Source organism: Lichenostomus cassidix, chromosome 7, assembly GCF_008360975.1.
Source record: "Lichenostomus cassidix isolate B80296 chromosome 7, HeHo_3.0, whole genome shotgun sequence".
Taxonomy (NCBI): domain Eukaryota; kingdom Metazoa; phylum Chordata; class Aves; order Passeriformes; family Meliphagidae; genus Lichenostomus; species Lichenostomus cassidix.
In genome coordinates this window covers 9,286,502-9,310,063 of record NC_139488.1, presented here as the reverse complement: position 1 = coordinate 9,310,063, position 23,562 = coordinate 9,286,502, and the positions used below count along the sequence as shown (strand labels likewise).

The following is a 23,562-nucleotide window of genomic DNA, read 5'->3' as shown; positions in this document are numbered from 1 at the left end:
CTAATGTGTTGTTGGAAAAAAAAAATATACTCCCACCACTCTCCTGATTAATTTTTCTAATGGAAGAATACTTAACTCTTAAGAGATGTTTAATTTTTCAGGACCTTTTATGAACAGTACCAAGCATACTAATGTAGTTACTCAGTTCTACAGTTTCCTTTGCAATGAAAGGAAAAAAATGCTTTTTGCACATATGGAACACTTCAGCCAAACTCCCTTTTCCATTACTCCAACTCTGATATACCCAAGTATTTATTTATGTCTTGGCCATTTTTTTAATCTCTTTACAAATCGGAACTTAGGGAAGTTTCACTTTATCAGCAGCATTGCATCCTGCTACACAGATAACACAGCTTGCATGGTAATACTGCCTGCAGGTAACAATTCTGTTGGATACCTTCATGGAAAAGAAAGAAATGTCATCAGTTTTGGAGCAGCTATTTTCTTCAGTTTGCCAGAGAGTTAAAAGCAATTAGTTGCATCTCATAAAAATGGCAGTCTTTTACAGAGCCAACACTTGTTCTATTTTCTATTTTATCTTCCATTTACTACAGTAGTTCAGGACGATGCTTTAGAATTTAAGATTTGATCTACACCTGATTTTTAAACTAAAACCAGTCCTGCCCTGCTGTCACACCACTTTTCTAAACAGCTCACTCTCTCATTTTTGAAAGGCAGCAGCATGGAACACGAGCACTTCTCTCACCCCACAAGTGCACATAGGAAGGGGAAGACGTTTAGCAGTGTAACAGACACAGCTCAAAGAATGAGTGATCCACCTGCGGCTCTGCCTTCCGCCAGGAAGCCTGATTAAAGCCTGCAGCAGCAAACTTTCAAAACTGTTAGGAAACCACAGTTTGCACCTTACAGGGTTGAGATCAACACGATCAGAACCCTTCCCACTGGATTTCCCCCTCACCTGGACAGCACCACTGAAACACAGGCTAGAGCTGGTCTTTCCTATCAATGAAGCCAAAGGGAGGAGGACTCCTGGGTACATGAACATGGTGGGATGGGTGTGTCTGGTTTAAGGTACAGATTAGATCTACATGTGCCTTTGGGACTTTCAGCCTAGTAATTAGTTCATGTTTTTGAGTGTCCTTGTAATAAAGGAAGGTCTTTATCACACCAGTCCTTCCTCCTTTATTGGAAATGGAACAGTGAAAGGGACTTCCAGCTTACTGCATGGATGTGCTGAAAAAGCTTTCTTTTAAATATAATTACTGCGACATGCAGTAGTTATGAATTGGGATTGCTCTATATTCCCTAAAGTTGAATCTGAAGTTTCTAAGAGCAGCCGGATAGGAGTATCAGCTTTCTGTAGAGCACCAAATCCCCATAAAACTTCCATATCTCATACAGACAGGGAGTGGAAGGAGCTGATCTGATTGCACATGAATTCCATGTGGCTGCTCCTTTGTAGAATGCAAATAACTCTACCAGACGGTTGCACGAGATATTGATTTGGATAATTTATTTTGGCTGTTGTCAGAGCCAGATCAGGAGAAAAGCACATCATACTCAAGCTTTGAAAGCCAGCACCTACAGCCAGTGACATGGTTACATGAGAATATCACATTTGTTAATAGAAAAATGAGACAGTATTTCTAGCCCTTAATTATGGACAAAAAAAAAAAAAAAAGAAGAAAAAAAAAAAAAAAGGAAGTCCAGAAAGCCTGAAGGTATCTCCATCATGTTACTGAAACATGCTGAAAACCCCAGGCTGCCTTAATTCAGGCTTGGGACTCATGCCCATCTTTACTAACTAATTAATTATAAAGATGAACTCACAGGAAGTGCAATTATCTGTATTTTCTGCTGAGTTTCAAGGTATTTGGCAAAGAGATAAGCAAAATTTTGTATATGCTGAGCAGGAAATTTGTCACTTATTATCATTTCAGGAAGCTAAAAGTGTTTGAAAACTTGGCAAATAATTTCAGTCAAAGGAGGGAATTTTACAAGAAATGTTGCCATTTTGAAGACAAATTTGTCCAAAATAGCATTTTTCATTTTAAAGTAGATCTAAATATTTTTGTTCCTCAAGTTTGGTGTATGGTGGTCATTCCTACTTGCAGAGAGGATCCTGCTGATCTTTATGTTGCTGTTATTTCTGTGCAGCAGACATGTGCAGATTTTGTTCTTAATTATGATATCTGAAATCAGCATTGTTTGTCCCTAATCTCTCCCCAGAGCAGCTTCCCTGAATTGGCCTTGTCTTCTGATTGTTACAGAATGTATAGATGCTTACAGCGACAAGGATGTAAATTATTTTAGATGACTGTTGCAATGTTTATTCATTAAGTCAGCCTTAAGAATGCCTGCCAATGCTGAAGGAAACATAACTCTAATGAAGCACTTACAAAATGTCAGAGAAAAATCTAAATTAGTCCCTGAGGTTTTTGAAATAGTCATTAAATTATATCAGAATGCAGAATGTTTTTCAACCACAAAGACAATCCTATTACTGCAAATTTCATTGTGAATTTTCACTGGAAATAGTCATATAACATTTAATATAAAGCAATAAACCTGATGCTAATTTTGGTCTGATCTACACAATTTAAAATAAGTGTAATGGATTTATTTTCTAAAATATCAAAAATCAAACAGAATGATAATCCATATTTCAGCAACTTCTATATAATTACATTTAATAAATTTAAGAATGTATAGGACAATTTTAAATTTGAGAAAAATGTTACTCAATAGGTTCAAGGTTTTCCAAAATATTCCCACTCACTTTTCAACTAAAATTAGCAGTAGAGTTCAGAGTACATTTAACAATGATTTTCCTTAATACAGCATAACCATGAAAAAGGTACAAGACTGCTTCTTCTATTCTGAGATAGAGGAATTTATCAAAATGTTCTTTCAATTTTCTCATTATACCAGTCATCGAACTGGTCTCTCTTTTTATGAAAAAATGCAAATGAAATCTATGTTGAGTGTCCTGGCAAATAGAAGCAGAACTAAAAACCAGTAAAATAACTTAGTTGGTATTTGTGAAAAAATGTGAAATAAAATTTGGTAAACTCATTCTCTTTTAAAATTATAACCTGTGGAAACAATTTCATCTGTCGCCTAAGAAATTTGAGTAAAAGCGGTCCATGCACAAATGTATCACTGATTTTCAAGTCTTGAAAAGTGTAAGAATGTAAGAAGCAGGAGAAAACATGCAGCAGCCAATTATAAAGAGGGCAAGATTGTTGATTACTTGTACTTTTTAGTGTGATGAAGAAGTAGAAAGCCCAGAATAAGAAAGGCTTACATTCTCCTGGTGTGTTATACAAGGCAAGTTAATTTAACACAAAAAGGAATTAATAGTTTTAGTTTTCAGTCCTTCACTAATGATTCTTTCTCTTTTCCTTTCTGCCCTGTGTAAGGTATTACTCTAAAGTTAACATGCACAGCATGATGAATTTGAATGATTTGCAAAGACCTCATGCATAATTACCTCACTGAAATATAAGGAATAATCATTTATGACTTGTCAATCAATTTTGTGCAATAATAAGGGCCGATAGAGGTTTAAAACCATATCCAAGAAGATGAATGCAAAACAGAAAAAACAGTTAAAGTACCCAGGGCATTTTTAAAGAAAGCACTTTGGCAATTGCACCTTAACTAGATGCGAATTCCTGACAGATTTTAGTCTAATATCATAAATCAACAGTATATCATTAAGAGATACAAATTTAAGTTTTATTTGTATATTGATGATATGCATTTGCCAGCAGATTTCTCTGTGCTCAGCTGCTTTTAGGTTCCCTAAGAGATTTCCCTTGAAGTTCTTCTAAATGATAGTAGCAGAATTTCTATGGAAAACTGTAAGAATTTACTTATCCTGGGAGAGAGGTGATAGTACTGTACTGGTACAGAGAGGATGGATTGTTTTTCCTTTGTATTGTGTCATTCTCTGTTAAGATTATGGTAATGAGTCTTTATCAGATAAGCCTATAGAAGCCTTTGAAAACCTCAAGAAATCATTTAAAATAAAGAGAAGAAAGAACAAAGACAAATGGGGGCTTCCTGTAGTGGAGGTTTAGCATCTCTGATGATGCCTGCCTTAAGACAGGATATACGAGTACAGAAAGGACGAAGTATGGCTTCACTAAGCAAAAGGACATTTTCCTGACAATAGAGCAGGATGACTATCCTGAAAAATCCTAAACCAACAAATGCTAACCTTGCTTGCTCCAGGCACTTAAAGACCAGCTCATAAGTATTAGATCCAGAGTGAGAGACCACTTGCTATTGCTTCTTACCTGCATTAGGGTTTAAGGATGACTTTTCCTCAGTTGAGTGAGAGCAGAGCTAAGGACATAGTCTAACAAAAAAGCTGTACCAATAATACACAAATAGGACCTATTGAGGCTCCTTGAAAATATAAAAGCCAAGAATTCACCTTACTTACCTTCAGCTAAAATTGACCATAGGGACTCTTAACTCTTGCTTTAAAAATTGATCCTACCCATAGCTTTTGAAAGCACAAATCGTGTAAAACATTTCCTGAGTTTTCCCTCAAAAGTCTGGTGCTTCACTACTCTAGTATCAGGCAGAAAAATTACTAGAATTGTCATGCCTCTTATCCATTTTGCTGGGGTCAACAGAGAGCCTACCAGAAATATACATTTGATTTGCATTAAAAAAACTGACAGTTCTAAAGTGTTCCTAATAATACAGTAAAATTTCATGGTCACTTTGTTACAGCTGATTTGATTGGCACCTCAAGGGAGCCCAGTAAATATTAAACAGTTCTCAGCCTTCTTTTTTTCTGTCAGTAGAAGAGAGATTCAAAATGCTTTTGATGGATTCAGAGGCTGTTTCATATGATATTTTATTAACTCCTGCAAACTGTATGAAAACAATTGAAAATATCTCTTAGATAAAACAGCTTTAGCAAGAGCTAAATTGAGTCCCACGATTCAGCAAAATCCCATATGGTGCCTCATATGTCACAAAACCTGCCTGGATCTTGAAAGTGAAGGTGATTATTTTTTTTTCCTGTAGGACTTCAATCTACATTAGAACAAACCAAACACAAGTATACTCCCCCTCCTGGATCTCCATCTCGGAAAAATGCTATTTTTATGTTGCTCTATGCTTACACCACCCTGAGATAAATTAAGTACTTATCTTCCAATGACTATTACTTGGAGTCTTGGAACTTTTGATATTTGCAGGCATGAGCCGCTGAAGAACTTGGCTTATTAATAATTAAATTCATACAAAGCTGTTGCAAATGGAGACAAACAGCATCCTCTCCAAATACCTGCTGATACAATCTCCCATGTTGGCCTCAGGTGTGAGATACAGATTTCAAATGAAAGATTTGGAACTGTCCTAGTTTGCCATTGATTGACAACAATAACTTTTTTTTTCATTTTGTTTATTCACTGTGCTCTGATGCTGTTTTGTGAAAGATGATGGTAACATAACTTTCAATTTGCTAAAGTATGAATGAAGAATAGCAAAAGGATTTTTAATGTCAGAATTGTGAAGCCATATGGAATTCCTTTTATGGCAGAAGCAGTTCTTTTTGCAGTTCTTCTTATTAGGTAACTCTCAACCTTCATAATGAGAGAACACCAGATTTCTAGGGCAATCAGGCAACTCTGGTGCTAAAACAGCTGCCACAGCCCTGAATGGTGAACATTGAGAGGCATGTCCAGAAATGGCTGGGTATTGGCTATTAGTGGCACTTCCCAACTAAACCAGTCACTTGAGGCAAATGCCTTGCCCCCAGAATTGTTACTTTTCACGTGGAACTTGAAAGTGTCAACCCCCCACCATGTACAAACCCAGTTTTATTTATAACTTACAAATCATGAAAGCAACTATTACCAACAAACTTTACTTGTGTCTTACAAAATTGGACTGATAATGATATCACACAAAGATAGGGGTTGTTGAGCCATTAAGCAGAAAAATGGAATATATGAACAAGTGGTTGCCAAAGCAACACCAGTTAATAGGCACACAAAGGAATTAATGGAGAGCTTCACAGTTTCTGTATAAAACACGTACATGGAATGAGAAATGCTATCTTTTGAACAGCAAAATTGAAGAACTCATTAGCAGATTCTGACTGGCAAGAAAGAAAAATATAAGAACACTGCCCAAACACAGAATTTACTGAGACTCCAAAAAAAAAAAGGTTAAATTTTTAAAATCAACTAGAACATCAACAGGAGACATTCATATAAAATGGCTATAATCCCTTTATGGTGATCCTGCTCTTACATTTCCACAAAACACAGTGGGATCCCTTGCAGTTTTTTCTCACCCCATCCTGACACATCAGGCAGCAGTTGAATTACTTGAATTCTCACAACTCTATCAGCAAACTGTATTTTACTCTGCTAGTTTGTTACCCTGGCAAGGGATGTGATAATTACTGAGATCACAAGGGCACCATCTAAAAACATTGTCACCTTCCAACTCAGTGGCACAAATACACTTGCATTATATGAACAGCAGAGAGCTTACTACTGAATTGCCTAAGTGCCAAAATTCACTTACGGGAACAATTTTATGTCTGCAGTTAAAAGAGCTACCATTTTTTGGGAAATGCCTGTTATTTGATTACTGTATTTTTAGAAAGCGTGGCAGATTGACCTAAGTAATTATTTTTTAATCCACAGATCTGTCTTTGCCATCATTTTTAATGCAAGCAACGCCACAACTACTGTTTTCCATGTGGGTAGTGTAACTGGCCATTAACTCAGAGGCTTTCCAAAGAGCCCTATTCAAACAAATATTTATTCTGCAATGCCCACTGTTATTCCCTCCAGTGCTCCCTTTGCTGGGCTTGTCTTCCAGATAGGCTACATGCTTCTTCTGTCTGTCTTTTGCCTAAGTGCTCTTTAACACTGATTCCCTTTCTTTTGTGTTTTTGACCACAGGAATGGAAGTACTGGACTGCCATGCTCTGTGACCTTTGGCTAGGATAATCAGGTTACTTGGTCAGAAAGTCTGCTTTGACTTGGTCTTCTTACTTGCCACAAAAAGCAATACCTCAGGCTAGTAGATATTTTCTTTCTGGAAGAACAGTAATTACCTTATTCCAGAAAAATAGCTGCTCACAAAGCTACCAAGAATCATTTTTTGATTGACAAGGGAGGGGAAAACTCTCATCAGAGCTGTTATTTTGCTGATTATATGAACGAGGCCATCATTTAAAGAGCTTTCCGGCAGTAGGCTCTAATTCAAGGGTTCTGTCAATTTTGGTTTTCTCAGTAGGGTTGTAAGTGGGCTACTTCACACCTGTCCTTCACAGAGCTCTGCTGAGAAAGAAAACAGGGGAACAGCTTGCCACTAGAAATCTACCATTCAAAAGGAAGCCTAGGAGAAAGAAGTGTGCATTATTCTAGCATGACTGCCCTGAAGATTCCTTACCCAGAAGCACATTTTGCTGCTTATTCTTTTTACTATTCTACAGTAAAATAATTATAGTGCAGTGGCTGCTTTCCTATTTCTCTTTGAAAACAGTTCCACATGTTTCTCAACACATACCTCATTAAAACCCAGAAATTGCATTATTCTGGAGAAAAGAAATCTAATGCAAATTACGTTATATGGACAGAAAGAATTGGAACATAAATTCAAGGATGATGTTTGCTTATAAAACAAGTGAGAGCCTGCTTGGGCTTATTTAAAGAAAAATATTCAGTGACATAATCAGGACTATTTAGAAAAACCCCCCAAGAGTGATGTTTCAAAATCAAAGATAAACCAGAAAGCTACTTTGAAAAAAATTGCCTAGAAATGCAATGCTTAACCACTTGGTGTCACTCTTAACTCGTGCTCGAGTCAGCTCTGTGCGTCTATGCCAGCAGGAAACAGCTGTAATAAAGAAAAGTGACAGACTGGGCACGATTTCACTAGCTGTATTTTGGAAAGAAAATTCAGGTGTTCAGAGATTCAAATAGACTGACCTAACTATTCTGTAGAGGTTGCATGGTGGAGATGTGTTTCACAACAACTCGCTGTCTGAAGTAGACCACTCATAGCCTCTGTCATCTGCTAAACCTTCGTCTGCTAAACCCAACTGTTTGACTTGTCATCTCTCTAGTTCTTAACATGCATTGCAAATGGAAGTGTTGCACAGTTGCTACCTCTGTGCACTGTTTTCAATAGAAATTAACTTTGAAAAATGTCACAAACCCTTTGATTTAGTAACTACGGCTAGCGAGTAACTATGAATGACTATGGTTAGTGAATACCCTGCCTTAGTTGCACTCCTGTAGGCCACGTTGCTAAAATAAACTGAATAGGTCATATTAATGCTGGCAAGTGCAAACATCATTCTCTCCCATGCCTACAGGCATCACGGAAAATAACCACAGCCCCTCCAACCATCATGTCCAGCCTTTGCGCAGGATTTTGCCTTACAAGGCATTCATACCCACCCTGAACATGTTTTTCCCAGCTTTATGTTAGCAACAACATTTGGCTGCCATTAGCATCACTGGCAGTTACTGGGAGTGAGATGACTTTATTTCTCAGCAGAAATGCCACTGACAATGCACCCTTCTCTTGGCTTTGCCAATGCGATGAAGAAGAGAATAATGGGTGAAAGCTTGAAAAAAGGTAGCTGAGAAGACAGACACTGCTATTGCATTACAGCTTCTTAATCCCACTAGTTTCCAGGGAGTTGACTTTCATATTTATTGCCCATGGATAATTTAGAAAAGCAGTATTTATAAAAGAACATACTCATATTTATAGTGTGGCTTATTAATGAGAATTTAAGAACAATATGCTCTGGGATTTCCAACTTGAGTGATAACATGAAAAAAGGTAATAAGAAAGCAATAAAGGTCTCCTTTGCTGGCTTCCTGTTTCCTGGCATTGGATATTTGGAAAGCATATCAGGATTATTATTTTTTTTAATTTAAGACATTTCTACTTTTTGTTTTCTTCTGCAAAAGATATTAGGAGAAAAGCAGCTTACCTCTTCTCTCTTCTTTCCCCATCCCACCATCTTGTTTAATGCTCGATTCCATCTTCCCTCCACAGGGTGACCGTATGTCATTTTCCCTGGCACTAGCAGCAGAAAGGCAAATCAGAACTGCATTGCTGGTAACTCACTCCATGAGACGCAGTGCAGGAAAGCACCTGCCATCCTTGTCCTGTCCTTAGTGGCCACTGTCTCCTTCATAAGTGCCTCTACTCTCAATTCCCTGCAATAGTTTGTAAATTCTCCTTTTTTACTACCAGTCTTTCTAAATTTTATCTAAGTTAACCTACTTTATCTTCACATTTTCTCCTGTGAGCTCAAAGTTTCATTCTAATTTAGCAAAGGGGGTTTGCAGGCAGAATTGATTTATTCAGTGTTAGAGAAGCTTTCTTTGGGTTAGCAAAGAAATGAACTGAAGCACACTGAATGACAGGCTATAATACTACATCCTTCTGATCTTCATTGGCTACCTTAGACTTCTGTCTGGATTTTCACATTTCAGGTTCAGTTTTGATTCTGGAAACGAACTGGGATCAAGCCAGTTGAGAGCTGCAATCAACAATTCATGTTTCTGGACTCAACAAGCATGAAAGCTGCTCCCTGACACCTGCAAAGCAAGTAGCTGCTAGACTGTGCTGAGCTTTAGATGGCAACAATGCCTAGTTTCATGTTCACACCCTCTATCTAGATGTATTGCAAGGTAATATTACAGCAAGCTGGTCTGAAGCATAATGGCATTAGTTCCAGAACTGCTAAGCAGCTGTGAACAAGTGACTCAGGCCTCTACCAGAAAAGTTAAATTATGAGAAATGGTGTTTCACAGCAAAGGCAACATCTAACAAAACTTGTTAACACAAAACAATAGTTTTTTCAGCTCGTTGACAAGCTCATCACCATATCGATGCATTAACCCAATGTTTTCATTCACTCCAAATGTATCCAAATTAGAAGAACCTTAGTAGAAGGTTAAATCAGGCAGAGGAAGTCAGGAAATGTTCAAGAAGGCTGCTAAGCGATGATTGAATCATCACTTGATTGCTCATTTCTGACTACTGTGTCAAAACCCAGCATTGTTCCCAAGATTTGTGACACAGCCCATGACCCTTCAGCTGAGACTGACAAAATACTACTATCTACTGCTCTTCCTCATCACAGAGGCTTTCAGCCCTTCATCAGTTGCACAGAGCCTCAAAGTTTTCCAGTTTAGCACTCAAATTCACAAGTAAGGCCATCTTCCCACACGAGTGGACAAGTTTAGGAAAACCTCCTCTGTTGTTCTCCATTTCCTTTATCTCAAGTCTCTCAGTTTTTAATCACATTGGCACAAACCCTGCTTTTGTCTACAGATGCCTGTAATCACTGAATTTTCTATTGTCCTCCACTCTCTTTTCCCAGTGCTTTGCCTTTTCTTTCCCTCCTAGAAAACAAAGAGAATCAACATTGTTGATTAAGCTGGATTTTAGTGAATTGAAAGATACAAAATCCTATCAAAGTCCAAATATTCTGCCTTTTATGGAATCCAAACGAGTATTTGGCAGGTGGCAATAAGTTTCACTGTAATGTTACATATTCAGTTAAAAATATCAACCAGTTTTGTTTTTTTCCAGAAAGATGGTAGCTATTAGCTACTGAAGCCTACAAACATCCATGCAATTCAAAGACAAGAAATTTATATTTCCTCTCTTTGGTCCCAGCCATATTCTGGCTTTTATGTATTTTACGTCAATTATTAAGCATGACTGCAATTGTTATACTTTTAGGTGTTACAGCAACATCCTGTTATTAGTTTTTAATATTATTTTGTGATTGAATACTTGAAGTTAGTGATAGCCTTGTTCTACTCATGTAATTTCTTTTATTACATTGTTTTCCCATATAATATAGAAAGTTCATTAAGAAAGCAGTAAGCTGAGGGATATTACTGAAAGCACATACTTAAAGGAAAAGTACATAGTCAATACAAACATTAATTGGTGTACATCACATGACAATGATTCTTTCACCAATATCTTAAAGTTTTATGAGCCATTTTCTTTCTGCTTATGTGGAAAGGCATTAATAATCAGTTGGTTGATCTAGGGTACACCTACACCATATACCTTGTGTATTGACTGCCTGGGTCTAAGGCTATCAGGAGAGCAGGAGATGTTTATAGCTTTGGATGCTCCAGACAACCAAACATTGCTTCAAGTAGCTTTACAACAAGGTAAAATAATCAGATTTATCATGAGGTTGAAAGCATAAAGAGAGGGACCATATATATTAGATATTGTCTCCTTTACAAAGGAAAGATAGATTAATAAAAGCTATTAAAAACTCGAATTAATGCATATTTTATAGACTCTACAGCATTAAGGGGAAGATTAAACTTAAAGGTGGCCATTTCAGGCTTTATGCAGCACTTTATAAATTTATTTCTGCCTTTTGAAGTAATGTGGGTGTAATGCCAGCAGACTAATTGTGTTACCAGGATGAAGTAACGATGTATAGCAGCTTTGCTCGAAATGCAAAACTGCAGAGACACTTTCTCACCAGAGTTCACTAGTTTTACACCACAGTTAGAAAATAATATCTTTTTATAGGAGGTACTTTTGTTTTCCTTAAGTTTTTACCATTTTGGTAGATTTCAGGAGGCATTAAAAATTCTCGCATGAAGTATTATCAAGAATTATGGAATAACAGGATTAGTTACTATAGTTCAGTTGAGTGAATATGATACAAAACCTACTGGAGCTAAACAAAAGAGCTGTACTGTTTAAGAAGTGTATGTGAAAATCACTCACATTCACAGGACTAAAAGCCTGTTCCCATATTTCTGAGTCTTGGGATTCCACATGCTCTGCATTTGAAAAGAGAATCTGTACTGACAAATCTTTCAGTAACCAGAAACAGTATAGGGAAGTCAAGGGATGTTGAAGGGCAGAAAGCCCAAGACAGCCCCAGATGCCTCCTGTAGTTGGAAAATAAGGACCGAGTGAAGGACACAAAACTGATGAAGAAAACTGAGGGGGAATGTTGTAAAGAAAATTTCATTTAAGCAATGCACAGAAAATAGAACTACCCTTACAAGAAGTATAATGTGTTTGCATTCAATATACTTGGTAGATCACACTAAGAAGAGCCAAGAGATCTGATCTATCATTTTCCACTTCCAAATGGGAGCTACATAAAAATCGGTAAGTTTATCACCAGAAGGAATCTTTCCTTTTGTTATAGAACTTAAAAGGTGTACTCAAAAGGTTAAAGTGTTTGTAGGTGTACAAAGATTGGTTACAATGGTTACAGACTTGGCACAAGTGCACATTAGTTACTAAAAGGTTTTAGAAAGACAACTAAAGATGGTGAAAGATGGTGTTTAGATTTTTAAAAAACTTCTATTTCTACATAAATATAGGCAAGATAGATATGAAACAGGAAGACCAAAACCACTGATGAATTGATAACAGCATAAAATCTAAAACTAGCTTCTTTCACACATCAGATACTGCCTGAGAGTCTGTAGGGCAATACATGTTTATAGTAAGAAAGATGTCCAAGAGAATGAATTTTTTCTCCTACACTTCTTGCAAACAAATTTAGTTAAGCTATACCACAAACGTCCTTTATGATGGACATATCAGACAGACCATCTCAAATCCAAGTACCAGTAGAACAGAATTAGAAGCAAATTGGTAAAATGAATAATCAGTGAATCCCCAAGACCAGGTGATATTCAGTAACATGTTCTAAAGGCAGTCAGGTATGAAATTACTATAATGTAGTAATATGCAACCTTTTGCCTATAAGTACCTTGGTGCTGGAAAAATAGAGGTGGCTGATGTAACACCAAGATTTCAAGACAGTTCTTAGAGAATTTGGAGAACTATGGATTAGTAAACCGACGACAAGGAGTTTCAGAATGATCTCAGGGCCAGAAGATAAAGTTTTAAAAGGCCACATAAAATTTAATGTATGAAAATCTAAGGTGATATAGATTGGAAAAGAAGGGCATGCAAAATTTCCCAGTAAGTTTTAAGTTCTATGAATGATGGGTGGGAGCCTCTTCAGTGGGTGAGAACACTCAATACTCAGAAAAATTTCCTACTCTAAGCACTGCACAGATAACTAAAGAATACTTTCTTAGTGCCAGGTGGAGGGGAAGACTTAATTGCCTAGAACAGAGACTGCTAGGTATTTTAGAGAAGTTTTGTAAAAAATACTTGCAAAAGCTGCTTAGAAGAGATTGACAGCAGAGAGTACAGGTAGATTTTTATGAAGACAAGCCTGTACACTGTTTCTTGCATGAATTTTATTTATTTACAGAAGACTTACACCACGATATGCTTAGACACACACTGAAGAACATAACAAAGGCAGTTTGGCCCAGTGAGTTGTGCAGAATACACAGTGGTACCCTCCTAACTCACCACTGGTCAGTAAAACTCTCTGCTGTCCCATGTCTCTGCCAGGCACATCTGACTGCAGCCTAGTGTGAGTTTACACTACAGCCTGGTCCAGGGGGTGCCTGACCCCAGCAGGGACACTTACACATCCATAAACCCTCCTTGGCACTGCCACAGAAAGAGTGGCATTGCCACAGGGATGGCCATAGAAACAGTATCTGTATAATGAAAAACAAATAACAAGAAATTTAAAAAATGGTGGCACAAGGAACTAAAAAAGGACAGCCTTCACAGGAAATGTGCTTTCGCCTGTAGTCTTTAAGAAATACAGACTAGTATCTTCCCCTATGTGACATGGAAGAAGTGTTTTTTAGGAAGTATTTGAAGGCAAAGATCTCTTTGTCTGCAACCAAAATGCCTTCCTCTCTGAAGTGTAGTTAGTGATTAACCAGCCCTAGCAACACTACACAGCTCTTAATGGCAGGAATTGGAGAATATAATCAGCAAATAATGCAAATTATTGCTAATCAAATAAATTAATCCATTGCCTATGATTAGTAAAGAATTCAATTCAATCTGCAAAGTGCTGTCTGTAGCAAATTCAGCCCAAGAATATGCAGCTTGATGAGTAAAGTTTGTAAATAACTTTGCAGCTGAAGTATGTTGTTCAACTAGTGAAGTTGTAGCTCAGTTGCCAAAGTACTTCAAAATACCCACAGCTGAGAAGTGGAGGAGCTCAGCTAGAGAGACAGGTGCCTGGATCTGTGACAAATTCAGCTAGATTAGGAGCATATTCATCTTTGCTAACAGTACATACAAAGAGGAGTATAAATAATATCTCAGTCATTACACTGCTCAGCTCAGCAAAACATAAAACTACATGACCTGCAAGTGTCATGTTAAATTAATGAATGCATCTCAGTTAAGGCAGAGAATCTGGTCATTAGCTTATCACCCTGGTGGCCATGCTATTTGGAACATTATGGGCGTGGGCTGTGGCCACAGGACAATGCTTTTGCCAGGGAATACTATTATTAAAATTATTTTTCTGTTGGTTTCCTTACATAATCCACTCAGACCCTGGAATTAATGCGACATTTTACTCTCCATGGTGCTCTAATTAAAAGTTCCAGTCATATTTTGTTTCTTATTTTCATACCAAATTGACTTTTTTAGAAGAGATTAGCATGGCAAATATATCCTGAAGTACAGAAAGCAAATGCTTCTCGCATAAACTCTAGGAATAAACATTTTTACAAGTCAATTGATGGTTGAAAATGCTTCCTTTGTTGACTCTAATTTACTAAGAATACAGGGAACAGTAACTGGAAAACCTTCCTACTTCACAGAAGGTGGTGAATTCCCTACTATTAAGATGGTCATGTACATTAATCCACCACCATACTTTAAAACTTCAATGAGCCAAGGCACAGTTGGTAAGAAGGGTGGTTCAAAATTCCTAATTTTACAGAAGGAATGGCTTTTTAAGTGAAATGAAATCATCTCTATTTTAAAGGGAAGTACTGTCCACATCAGAAAGTCATATACCTCTCCTCTCTAGTTTTCAATTTCTTGGCTTTAGCAGTTGTTGGGGTCTAACAACATGGTATATCACAAGTACAGAGTCAAAGTACATATTTTATAAAGTTCTATAGCCCAGATTCTGCAGTGAACTATATGTTCAAAACTATTCTGTTACCTGAACTACGGCATTTTCTGCCACTAATGGTACAACCAAAAGTTCAGCATAATGAACTATTTAAACAAGCTTTGACAGAAGATGTTATACTGCAAAGGTTTTATATTGGCATATGCAATGTTTTATAGGACAGCCACGCATTTACTAAGCAAACATATTGAACTGTTTATACAATATTCACTGTGTGACACAGAGCCTGTGAAAATAAAACACAAGAGCTGTGGGTGTGGAAGGGAACCCATGTCATCCTTTCTATTTACAACTGTGGGGAACAGTTTGACTGGGAACAGCTGGGATTGTCTGCCTAATTGATTCAAATGTACATTCAACTTCTTGTTTAGATCATCATGTTGATTATGTAAATGAGCTTTCTGTGGAAGATGATGAGTACAGGTTTTTTTATTTCCCTTGGGTTCTCATATGGTGTAATGATGATAAAAATTTTTTTCACCAGGAAAATAGCAACAGTGTTTAAGACAAGCATTTTTCTCTGATGGTGGACAGCACTATTAGGCAGTTTGATTCACACAGAGCAAGAGGAGTTGAGAAAGTTTATCCTGTGTTGCAAAACACAGAAAAAAACCCAAAAGGGAAATGTTTTTGATATACAGAGTTTTACCTGTATCCTCAACTACGAACTACTTATTCATTACATAGATTTCTGCAGCCCTGTGAAAGCTACAGGAATCTATCATGATTTCAGGTCAAGACACATCATGGAATCCTGAAGGGGTTCACACCTTCACTGAATGCAAGAGCAATTTAGGACCATGAATTTGGTTTAAAAATTCAAGGAAGTGTAACTTAGAAACCTTTCCAGTACTACAAGGAAGCTTTAGAAGCATTTCAGGTATCACTCAAAGATGTCAGCTCTCCTAAAAATGGTTTCGCAATTAATTCACTAGTCTTCTACAACTGAATCTCCTAATTGGATAGTATCAAGGGAAAATAAAGATCTACTTCCAAATTAATGCAGTAAGAATCCCAGACAAAGTCTTTCGCAAATATTACAACCCCTAAACATGTTTGGTGCCATTAGCCTTTGGAATGTTAACTTTTGGATTTACAATTGTGTTAGACTAATAAACAGATTCTAATAGATTAGCATGTAAAATCAGGAACATTCATTTAAAGACTAAAAGAAGGAAGAGAAACCAATATTGAAATAGAATTATTTTGATAGTCTCCATCTTTTAAAAATTATAATAATTATAAAATAAAAGCATATGCGGTATGTAATTACTTTGTATTTTTATTATTCTTTACATTTGAATAATCTTGGAACCCCAATTTTTTTTGTTTTAAAATTATTTCCGTGCCCAAAATAACTTAAAATTTACATATAACTTAGGGGACAGACTTTGCCAACTAAATTAATGACATTTTTTAGGACTAAGAACTGGAATCACATCAATTATGAAGTTTGCATAGAAGTATTTTAGAAATTAGAATATTAGACTTGTTTAAATACTGTCTTATTAATGTTCCTAGCCGATTGTACTTCTAGAAGTGTATGCTGTAGTTAGAATAGCAAGCTGAATATGCAGCAGTGACATTAGAAATTAAAGAATGAACATAGTAATCTGGAATTGCCCGGTTGAATTTCTTGTCATTGACTTTGCTTTTTACATTTAGACCAGAAAAGAATGTAACATTCTGTTTTCAAAAGATTCAACATTTTTATAGCATTCCTGTCACTGTTGAGTGCAAGTCTCCTGCTTTTTCCTAGACAAAATACCCAGTATGTGGGTAGTGTAAATACTGTGGTTAAAGAATCAGGCATAATTTCTTTCATTAATACAAAAGGGAGTTTTGCTAAACAAAATAGTTTAGTTATTTCTGAGGTAGACAACTTTTTAACCACATGTGCTTTCCTTTTAAATCACAAGAGCTTTCCTCCTCTCTGAGCATTCGTTTCCTCCTTTTGAAATGTTAAATAGTTTATCTTCTAAGCTGTCCTGGGAAAATCTCTGGTTTCAGCACATTGGAGCAATATGTCTATTATTCACAGTACAATAAAACTTTTCCTTGGACAATAAAGAGCTAAGATATTTGATAGAAGTTTATTTGTGTAATTCTTTAATAGATGAAGAAAGCTATTATAATAGAGATAGAAAAACATTCACAAGCATGAATGCACACAGAATCTGTGATTTCCTGTTCAAAGCCTCTGCGGCCACTGAACCATCGCAGAGATTTATCTGCCCAAGAGCCCTCATGGTTTGGTCACCTGTGGCTATCCAGCATATATTTTGGTGACTATTTCCTTTTTCATATTCACCCTGCATGTAAGATTTTAAACTTTGTGCATGCTTCCAGCTGTATTTTTAATGGTATTTTCTCCAGGCAGAATCCAGTCTTCTGAGGAGTCTCAGAGGTAATTTCCATCTGAAGCCATTGCTGTTCAATGGCAATATACATGAGGAGGCCAGAGATCACTCTCTGCAAGCTCCACTGCTACTGAACTCATGCCAGTCATGAGCACTACAGATGTTTATTCTATCAGCAGATGGAAACTTCATGGGTCATTTTTCCTCCTTCCCAAGGGTAAATGTCAGTTTGTCTGAGACTTGAAAACTCACTTTCTTGTCACCGGGTCAAAATGCTGACCTAATCAGTAACAGCAACAGTTTAGGTTAGACATGAGGGAATCTTTTGATACATTAGCTGCTGACTCAAGCATATGCCCATGAAAACATGTCCTTTCCCCTTTGAGACTCAGGTTCCATCTTGCATGTTTGATATCAAGGCTGTGCAACAGGCACTTATTTTTAGCAGACATCATGGCATTTTTACCTTTGAGAAGAGTTTTAATGGACCATGGAGGAGCCATCAGAAAAAAATAAATTGACTCTAACCTGAATTCTACGCTACATAAGGTACATCACAAACAACTCTGCACAAATTTATTTTAAAATTCAGAATGAGGTACCCATTGATTATGTTCAATAGAAGCATGAGAGTATTCCTCCTTCAATTTATTCGTCCAGCATTAAAATCATAGAAGCACATTGCAGAGGCAAGTTTTTATTTTCCTAATCTAGAAAAATCAGAAACCTTACAGGAATCACAGCTCAGGGTACAGACTGGTCAGTTGACTGAAACTAAGCAAGTGAAGCTATAGCTCAAAGATCTTCCCATACTCAATATGTTGCCAGAACTCAGTGGACAGGGAGAGTGCCATTCTACTGGTCACATAAGTTGTTATATCTGAGTATGTCATGTGTAGCATAAAAAAGAGAAAACTGATGAGAGATTTAAGGTCCGCTTAATCTGATTTTCACACTGCTCAGAAATTGAAAATACTAAAATTAGCAAGCCATTAACATGCCTCCAGTCTACTTGGAGCAGGCAGTTGTTTTTGAAATGAAAAGACATGTGCTATGTGCTTATACAGCCCATCGTTTCTAATCAAAGACGATAAAATTAAAAAAAAAATTAATTGAACACATTTTTTTCTCCTAAGCCACTTACAACACTACGTCCCGTAACTGATAGCTTTATTTTATGCACACACATCCTTCTGATCTGAAAGGGCAACGAAATTAAAGGTATCAGAGTGACAAACTATTAGAACATCTATGTTAAAATCAATGCCCACCCCACACTCTCTGCCAGCTTTCGCATTCCAGTTTGGATTGCTGCTGATATAACCCTATTTAACTAGGGAATAGTAACATTCAACTTGGTAAAGATTATTGTCTTGTACGTACTGCCTGTGCAAACAAGATCCTCTGCAGTGGAATCACTTGATTCCATATTTTCACAGAAGCTGCATTTACACTTACACTGTTGTGCTGCACATCTGCTCTCTGATCCCAGGGCCTGAATAACAGCAAGGCTTTATACAAGGTAGTCACCTGGATTTGGTGAGCATGTTAACTTTTGAAAGCTACGCAGCATTGACTTTTTCTAGAGTCATTTTATTAGCATCCCTGCCACTTGCTTGCTGTTGGATCTTGGAAAAGTTACTCCCACATCTGTACCTCATTTTCCCTATTTCTGAAAATGGAATATCATTAATCAGTATAGCCTTGGGGATCCTACAGTTCACTGACCAGGGCTGAAACAGTATTGTTATTACTCTAAAGCAACCTATATTACTGCATACCTGATGCTGTACTGAGTTGTCCCAGTAATCTGCTTTGTGATTTGAAGCAATTTCCTGATATACAACTGAGAAATCAGCTGGAGTCCAGTCTTAAACCCTTAATGTCCTACTAATTAGGCAGTTACTTGTATTAAGAACTGTTCCTTAGAAGGAAAAGCTTATAGAACTAGGTTTTCATTGTAAGGAATAAAATGTTGAAAGCATGCTTTTAATTATTCATAAAGGTCACAACCACTTATAATAAATGCATGTATATCTGTATGTAGATAAAAAGAAGAGTTTTGACAACCAACTTTACAGTTGCCTCATGGCTGTTTCAACTCTGCATGTTCAATCTCAGCTGTACATTCACCATAACTAGAAATTGCAACAAATGTACACAGCTGTGTTGATAACAATCTGAGTATTACTGTTTTTCAAAGTGCTCCTCAAGAAATATTTTGGGAAAGCTCTTGTATACGTTCTTACTTTAACTCCATCCTGTGTTTTACAACAGGATATTGCTTCATTTTCAAATATTGGAATTCTAATCCTTTGCCTCTTGAGAACCTGACTCCTCACAATTTCAATGAAAATGTTTTTTTGTTTTCTGAAACTTTTCCTCACATTATGTGTTTTCAAAACTCTGTGTTACAAGGCCATATTCTTGTCTTTTGTACTGTAAGATTGTCCCTGAAGAAATTTGATTGCATTTTACTTCAAACCCTGTGAAACTGGCAACTGCTGATGTTCTGAATTCTGGCAATTCTGGCTTGTTCTGAAGATCAAGGTACCAAAAATCCTCAGAAGAAGATACATTTCTAAGGGCACCCAAGATTACTTATCTATCAGAACTGAAATGAAAGGCATGGTAAGTGATATTATCTGCAATCTTTCTTAGATCCTGCAAAACACAAGGAAGCAGATCCACAAAGGGAGACTGGAATTATTTTTTCATCTGTTGCATCTCAGTACATAAATGGAATTCTAGTCCTTATGTGTTTTTGCTCAAACTATGGAAAAGCTAATCAGGAAATATCCAGAAGTATTATTCGTCAGTTTTAGCAATTAGAGAATATCTTGTGTTAATATATCCCCTACATTATTTTGTAATTAAGAGAACAGTGTCATTGTTACAGTTTCTAAACTTCTATGAAATAAACAGCTTTACAGTTCTGTCTCAGGAAAACATCCATAGAAATCACCTGCCATAGTCAGAAAGGTCTTTGAGGGCTTTGGTGGCTCATGGAATGAAACGTCAAAATAAACACAGGAGCAGAGGAAAGATTTGGACTATTATGTGTTACTTAAAAATTATACTAAAAAGTAAAAGGGCAAAACTAATGGAATAGATGAAGAAATTGCACTGTAATTTTTGAGTAGATGTAAGACATTGTAATCTGCTCATTAGGAGGAAAGGCATCATCTGTCACAATATCCAGAATCAGGATGCTGAGATATTCTTCAGCACTAAAAATTTCTAATTACTGGAAAATCAAATGAAAGGAAAATCAAATATTAGGTGGTTGCCCTGACTTCTGAATGACTTCACCCTCCTTCTTGTAGTGAAGCAGCAGCTCACAAAAATAGAGAAATCACAGAGAAGAAATGATGAAATCTTCATTCCAGCACTATACAGGATATTATACATAACAAAGGTTCATCAGTAAGGAGCACTCTCCAGCCTGGAGAGAAAATGAGCCTGTGAAATTGTGAATATCATAAAGACTCTCTTGGGGATCTAACAGGTGTTGATATCCAGTGTCAGAAATGTACTTGAAGTAATGAGAGTATTAAGACAGTGTATACACAAACAGTGTAGTATAGTACGCAAAGTGTAGTACTCAAATCATAGGGAATTGATTGACCTTTGAGCACAAGAAAAATAGAATTTTAAAGGCAAAGAGTAAAACTACTTTCAGTCACTCCTTTTCTGCTGGAATCAAATCACATATGAATGAGAGCTAATGGTAATCATTATAAATCAGAGTTACAAATCTCAGAAAAGCAGTAAAGAAAGAAAAAAGATATGGAAAGAAGTCTAAAGGTAGAAGAATCAGTGAATATCAACCATGTTTTTTTAACATAACAGTTCTAGCAACAACTCTGACCTACAACGAAAAGCCAATATAAATAAGAAATAAAAGGAACGTACATTTCTTTGCCATGGGACAAAAATGAAATATTTTCCAGGAAATAAAAGTGATAGAACACATATAAAAACTGTAGTAAAATGTATCATTTTAAAAGCAGATCCGTTTCTAATTTGAAGGAAAAAAAAATGCCCCAGTTACAAAAAATTTAAAATTGGATGGGAAAATCCTCCAAATATATGCTCTATTGGGGAATTCAGTTATTGAAGTCCAATTTGTCTTTATACAAATCTGAGAAGAAATTATTAATTTGCCTCCTCTGTCTTTTTAAAATTAATTAGTCTGACAGGAACATTTGTAATATTTTGCAGAAGAACCAGAACCCTGACGTATGAATGAAACTTCCATGTGAAAGAAATCTTTGGCTGTGGTATTCAAGTACTTGATGGATGGGCAACACGTGCCAGTGATCACTTTTAGGCAATCTTAGATCACACTCCGCTTAGGCTTTTTTAGGACTCTCTTGATTACAAAGAATTCTGAACATCAAAAGCTGTTTGTGGCAAAACCCCAAATGTGCCTTTTCTCCTTCTCTTTCAGAAGCCATGAGGAATCACGATTCTACCTTTCTGACCCTCCCTGATATGAATAAAATGACTTGCAGGAAACAACACAGTGATACAACAGCAACCCAAAACTGCTGATGGAGAACACTGCTGGTACAAAGAGCAGAGGCAGGTGATTTACCGCATTTCAGTAGCTCCTTGGCTTTGATTGAAATATCAGTTCAGCAGGGTGGCAAAAGGATATTCGCTTCTCAAAAGAACGGAGATGTATAGAAATTCAAGACAATACAAATACTGTGAAATAAATGTACTCTCCAGTACTAGAACAAAAAAGACACTGCTCTTCTTTGCTATGCTATTATCCCCCCACGCTGCAAGAGATATGTTGAAGTGTTAAACACGAAACCAGTGCTCAGACACCAGAAACTGTCAAATTAGAGACCAGTTGCCTGATCACCCATGGTCTGTGAGTGAAAAAATGCAAGTGTCCCACTGAGGATATGAAATCTCAGGATTGCCCTAAAATAGCTCCTAGTCTGCAGAGGTGAAATGAAATATTAGGTGATTGGTAAAACACGTAAATTTTAAATTTTGGATTGAATTGACATTCACACTGTCCAGTAGGCAAAATTTACTCCCATTTTATCAGAGTGATTCCCACTGGATCTGGGTGGTAAATATCAGTGTTTCTGCCCCCAGGTTAAATTGTTAAATTATCACTTATATTGAAGCCAGAACTAGCTACGATCTATACAAAGCAATATACATGTGCTATTGTACCATGCATGTTCCATTTAAGTTTTTGATTTTACTCATCCCATTACTAAGTTGACTACTTTCACAGTCTTGTGAGGGATTTGAATTTATAAATTATTTTAAAGAAAAAAAAATTCTCCACCAAAATAAAAAGATTTATGGGATATGCAAAATAATTAGGCATTTATTTCCTATAATCCTTCCTGAATTTACCATTATTATCAGCACAGAGCTATGTAAACTTTCTAAACAATTGCCATCATGAGTACAAAGCCAGATAGATGAGAAAGCTTGAACTGCACATTTTTACGTTTACAAAAGCAGCTCCTAGCACCAAAAGAATTGGCCAATCACTTTAGGTAAAAAACATGTGGCTACTCTCGGCTGTTTTCTTATTTCTAAGATGGCACATTTGCAGTATCAGAGCTTTCATGAACTCTTAGTAGTAGGTTTATGGACACAGTGAGTTCACCTCTGCCAAGTGCTGCAAGTTTTTACAGCAACTAAAGTATTCTTCCTTTTGGATAGCTGGATAGATAGATATCTCCCTTCTGTAAACACTGCTCTGAGACTCCACCTGCAAACCAGCTTATGATCAAAGGTCTGTAAGAGATCGTAAGAGACCCTGTAACTTTATATGGGCTCATGAAAAACATTTCAAACTTTCAGAAATTTTTCTGACTCTCCACCCTTGAAACCTGTTTTTTAGGTGAGGCTAATAGTATATAATAGTGGAGTGAACATGAAGATGAACTTGGGATGGCAAGAAATAAGGCTGAGTGAGACACTTGTGTCTTAGTACACAGTGCTGGTCTGGTAGCTATTGACGGAAGTTCAGATGAGAAAGAGGGGTGTTAGCAAAGTTACTGATAATAAAATTACTATATCAGATCCTGGGAGAGGCTGAGCATCTGCTGGTCACCCCCAAGGATGAAAGAAAATATTTCACTGTGTATAATCAAAGGTGTAATTTGTAAAAGTCACTGAAAGCCTTAGAAAATGCTGTAACAACAA

General features: G+C 36.8%; 1 long non-coding RNA gene across 3 annotated transcripts in view; it reads right to left on the bottom strand.

The window, feature by feature from the left end:
* The window catches only part of LOC146434487 (uncharacterized), a 92,795-nt gene that overhangs the window by 34,575 nt on the left and 34,658 nt on the right, over window positions 1–23,562 (bottom strand). For all 3 annotated transcript variants that reach the window (XR_014853274.1, XR_014853273.1, XR_014853275.1), the window contains exon 3: window positions 8,957–9,048. This is a non-coding gene — a long non-coding RNA (uncharacterized LOC146434487). The remainder of the gene's footprint in view (window positions 1–8,956; window positions 9,049–23,562) is intronic.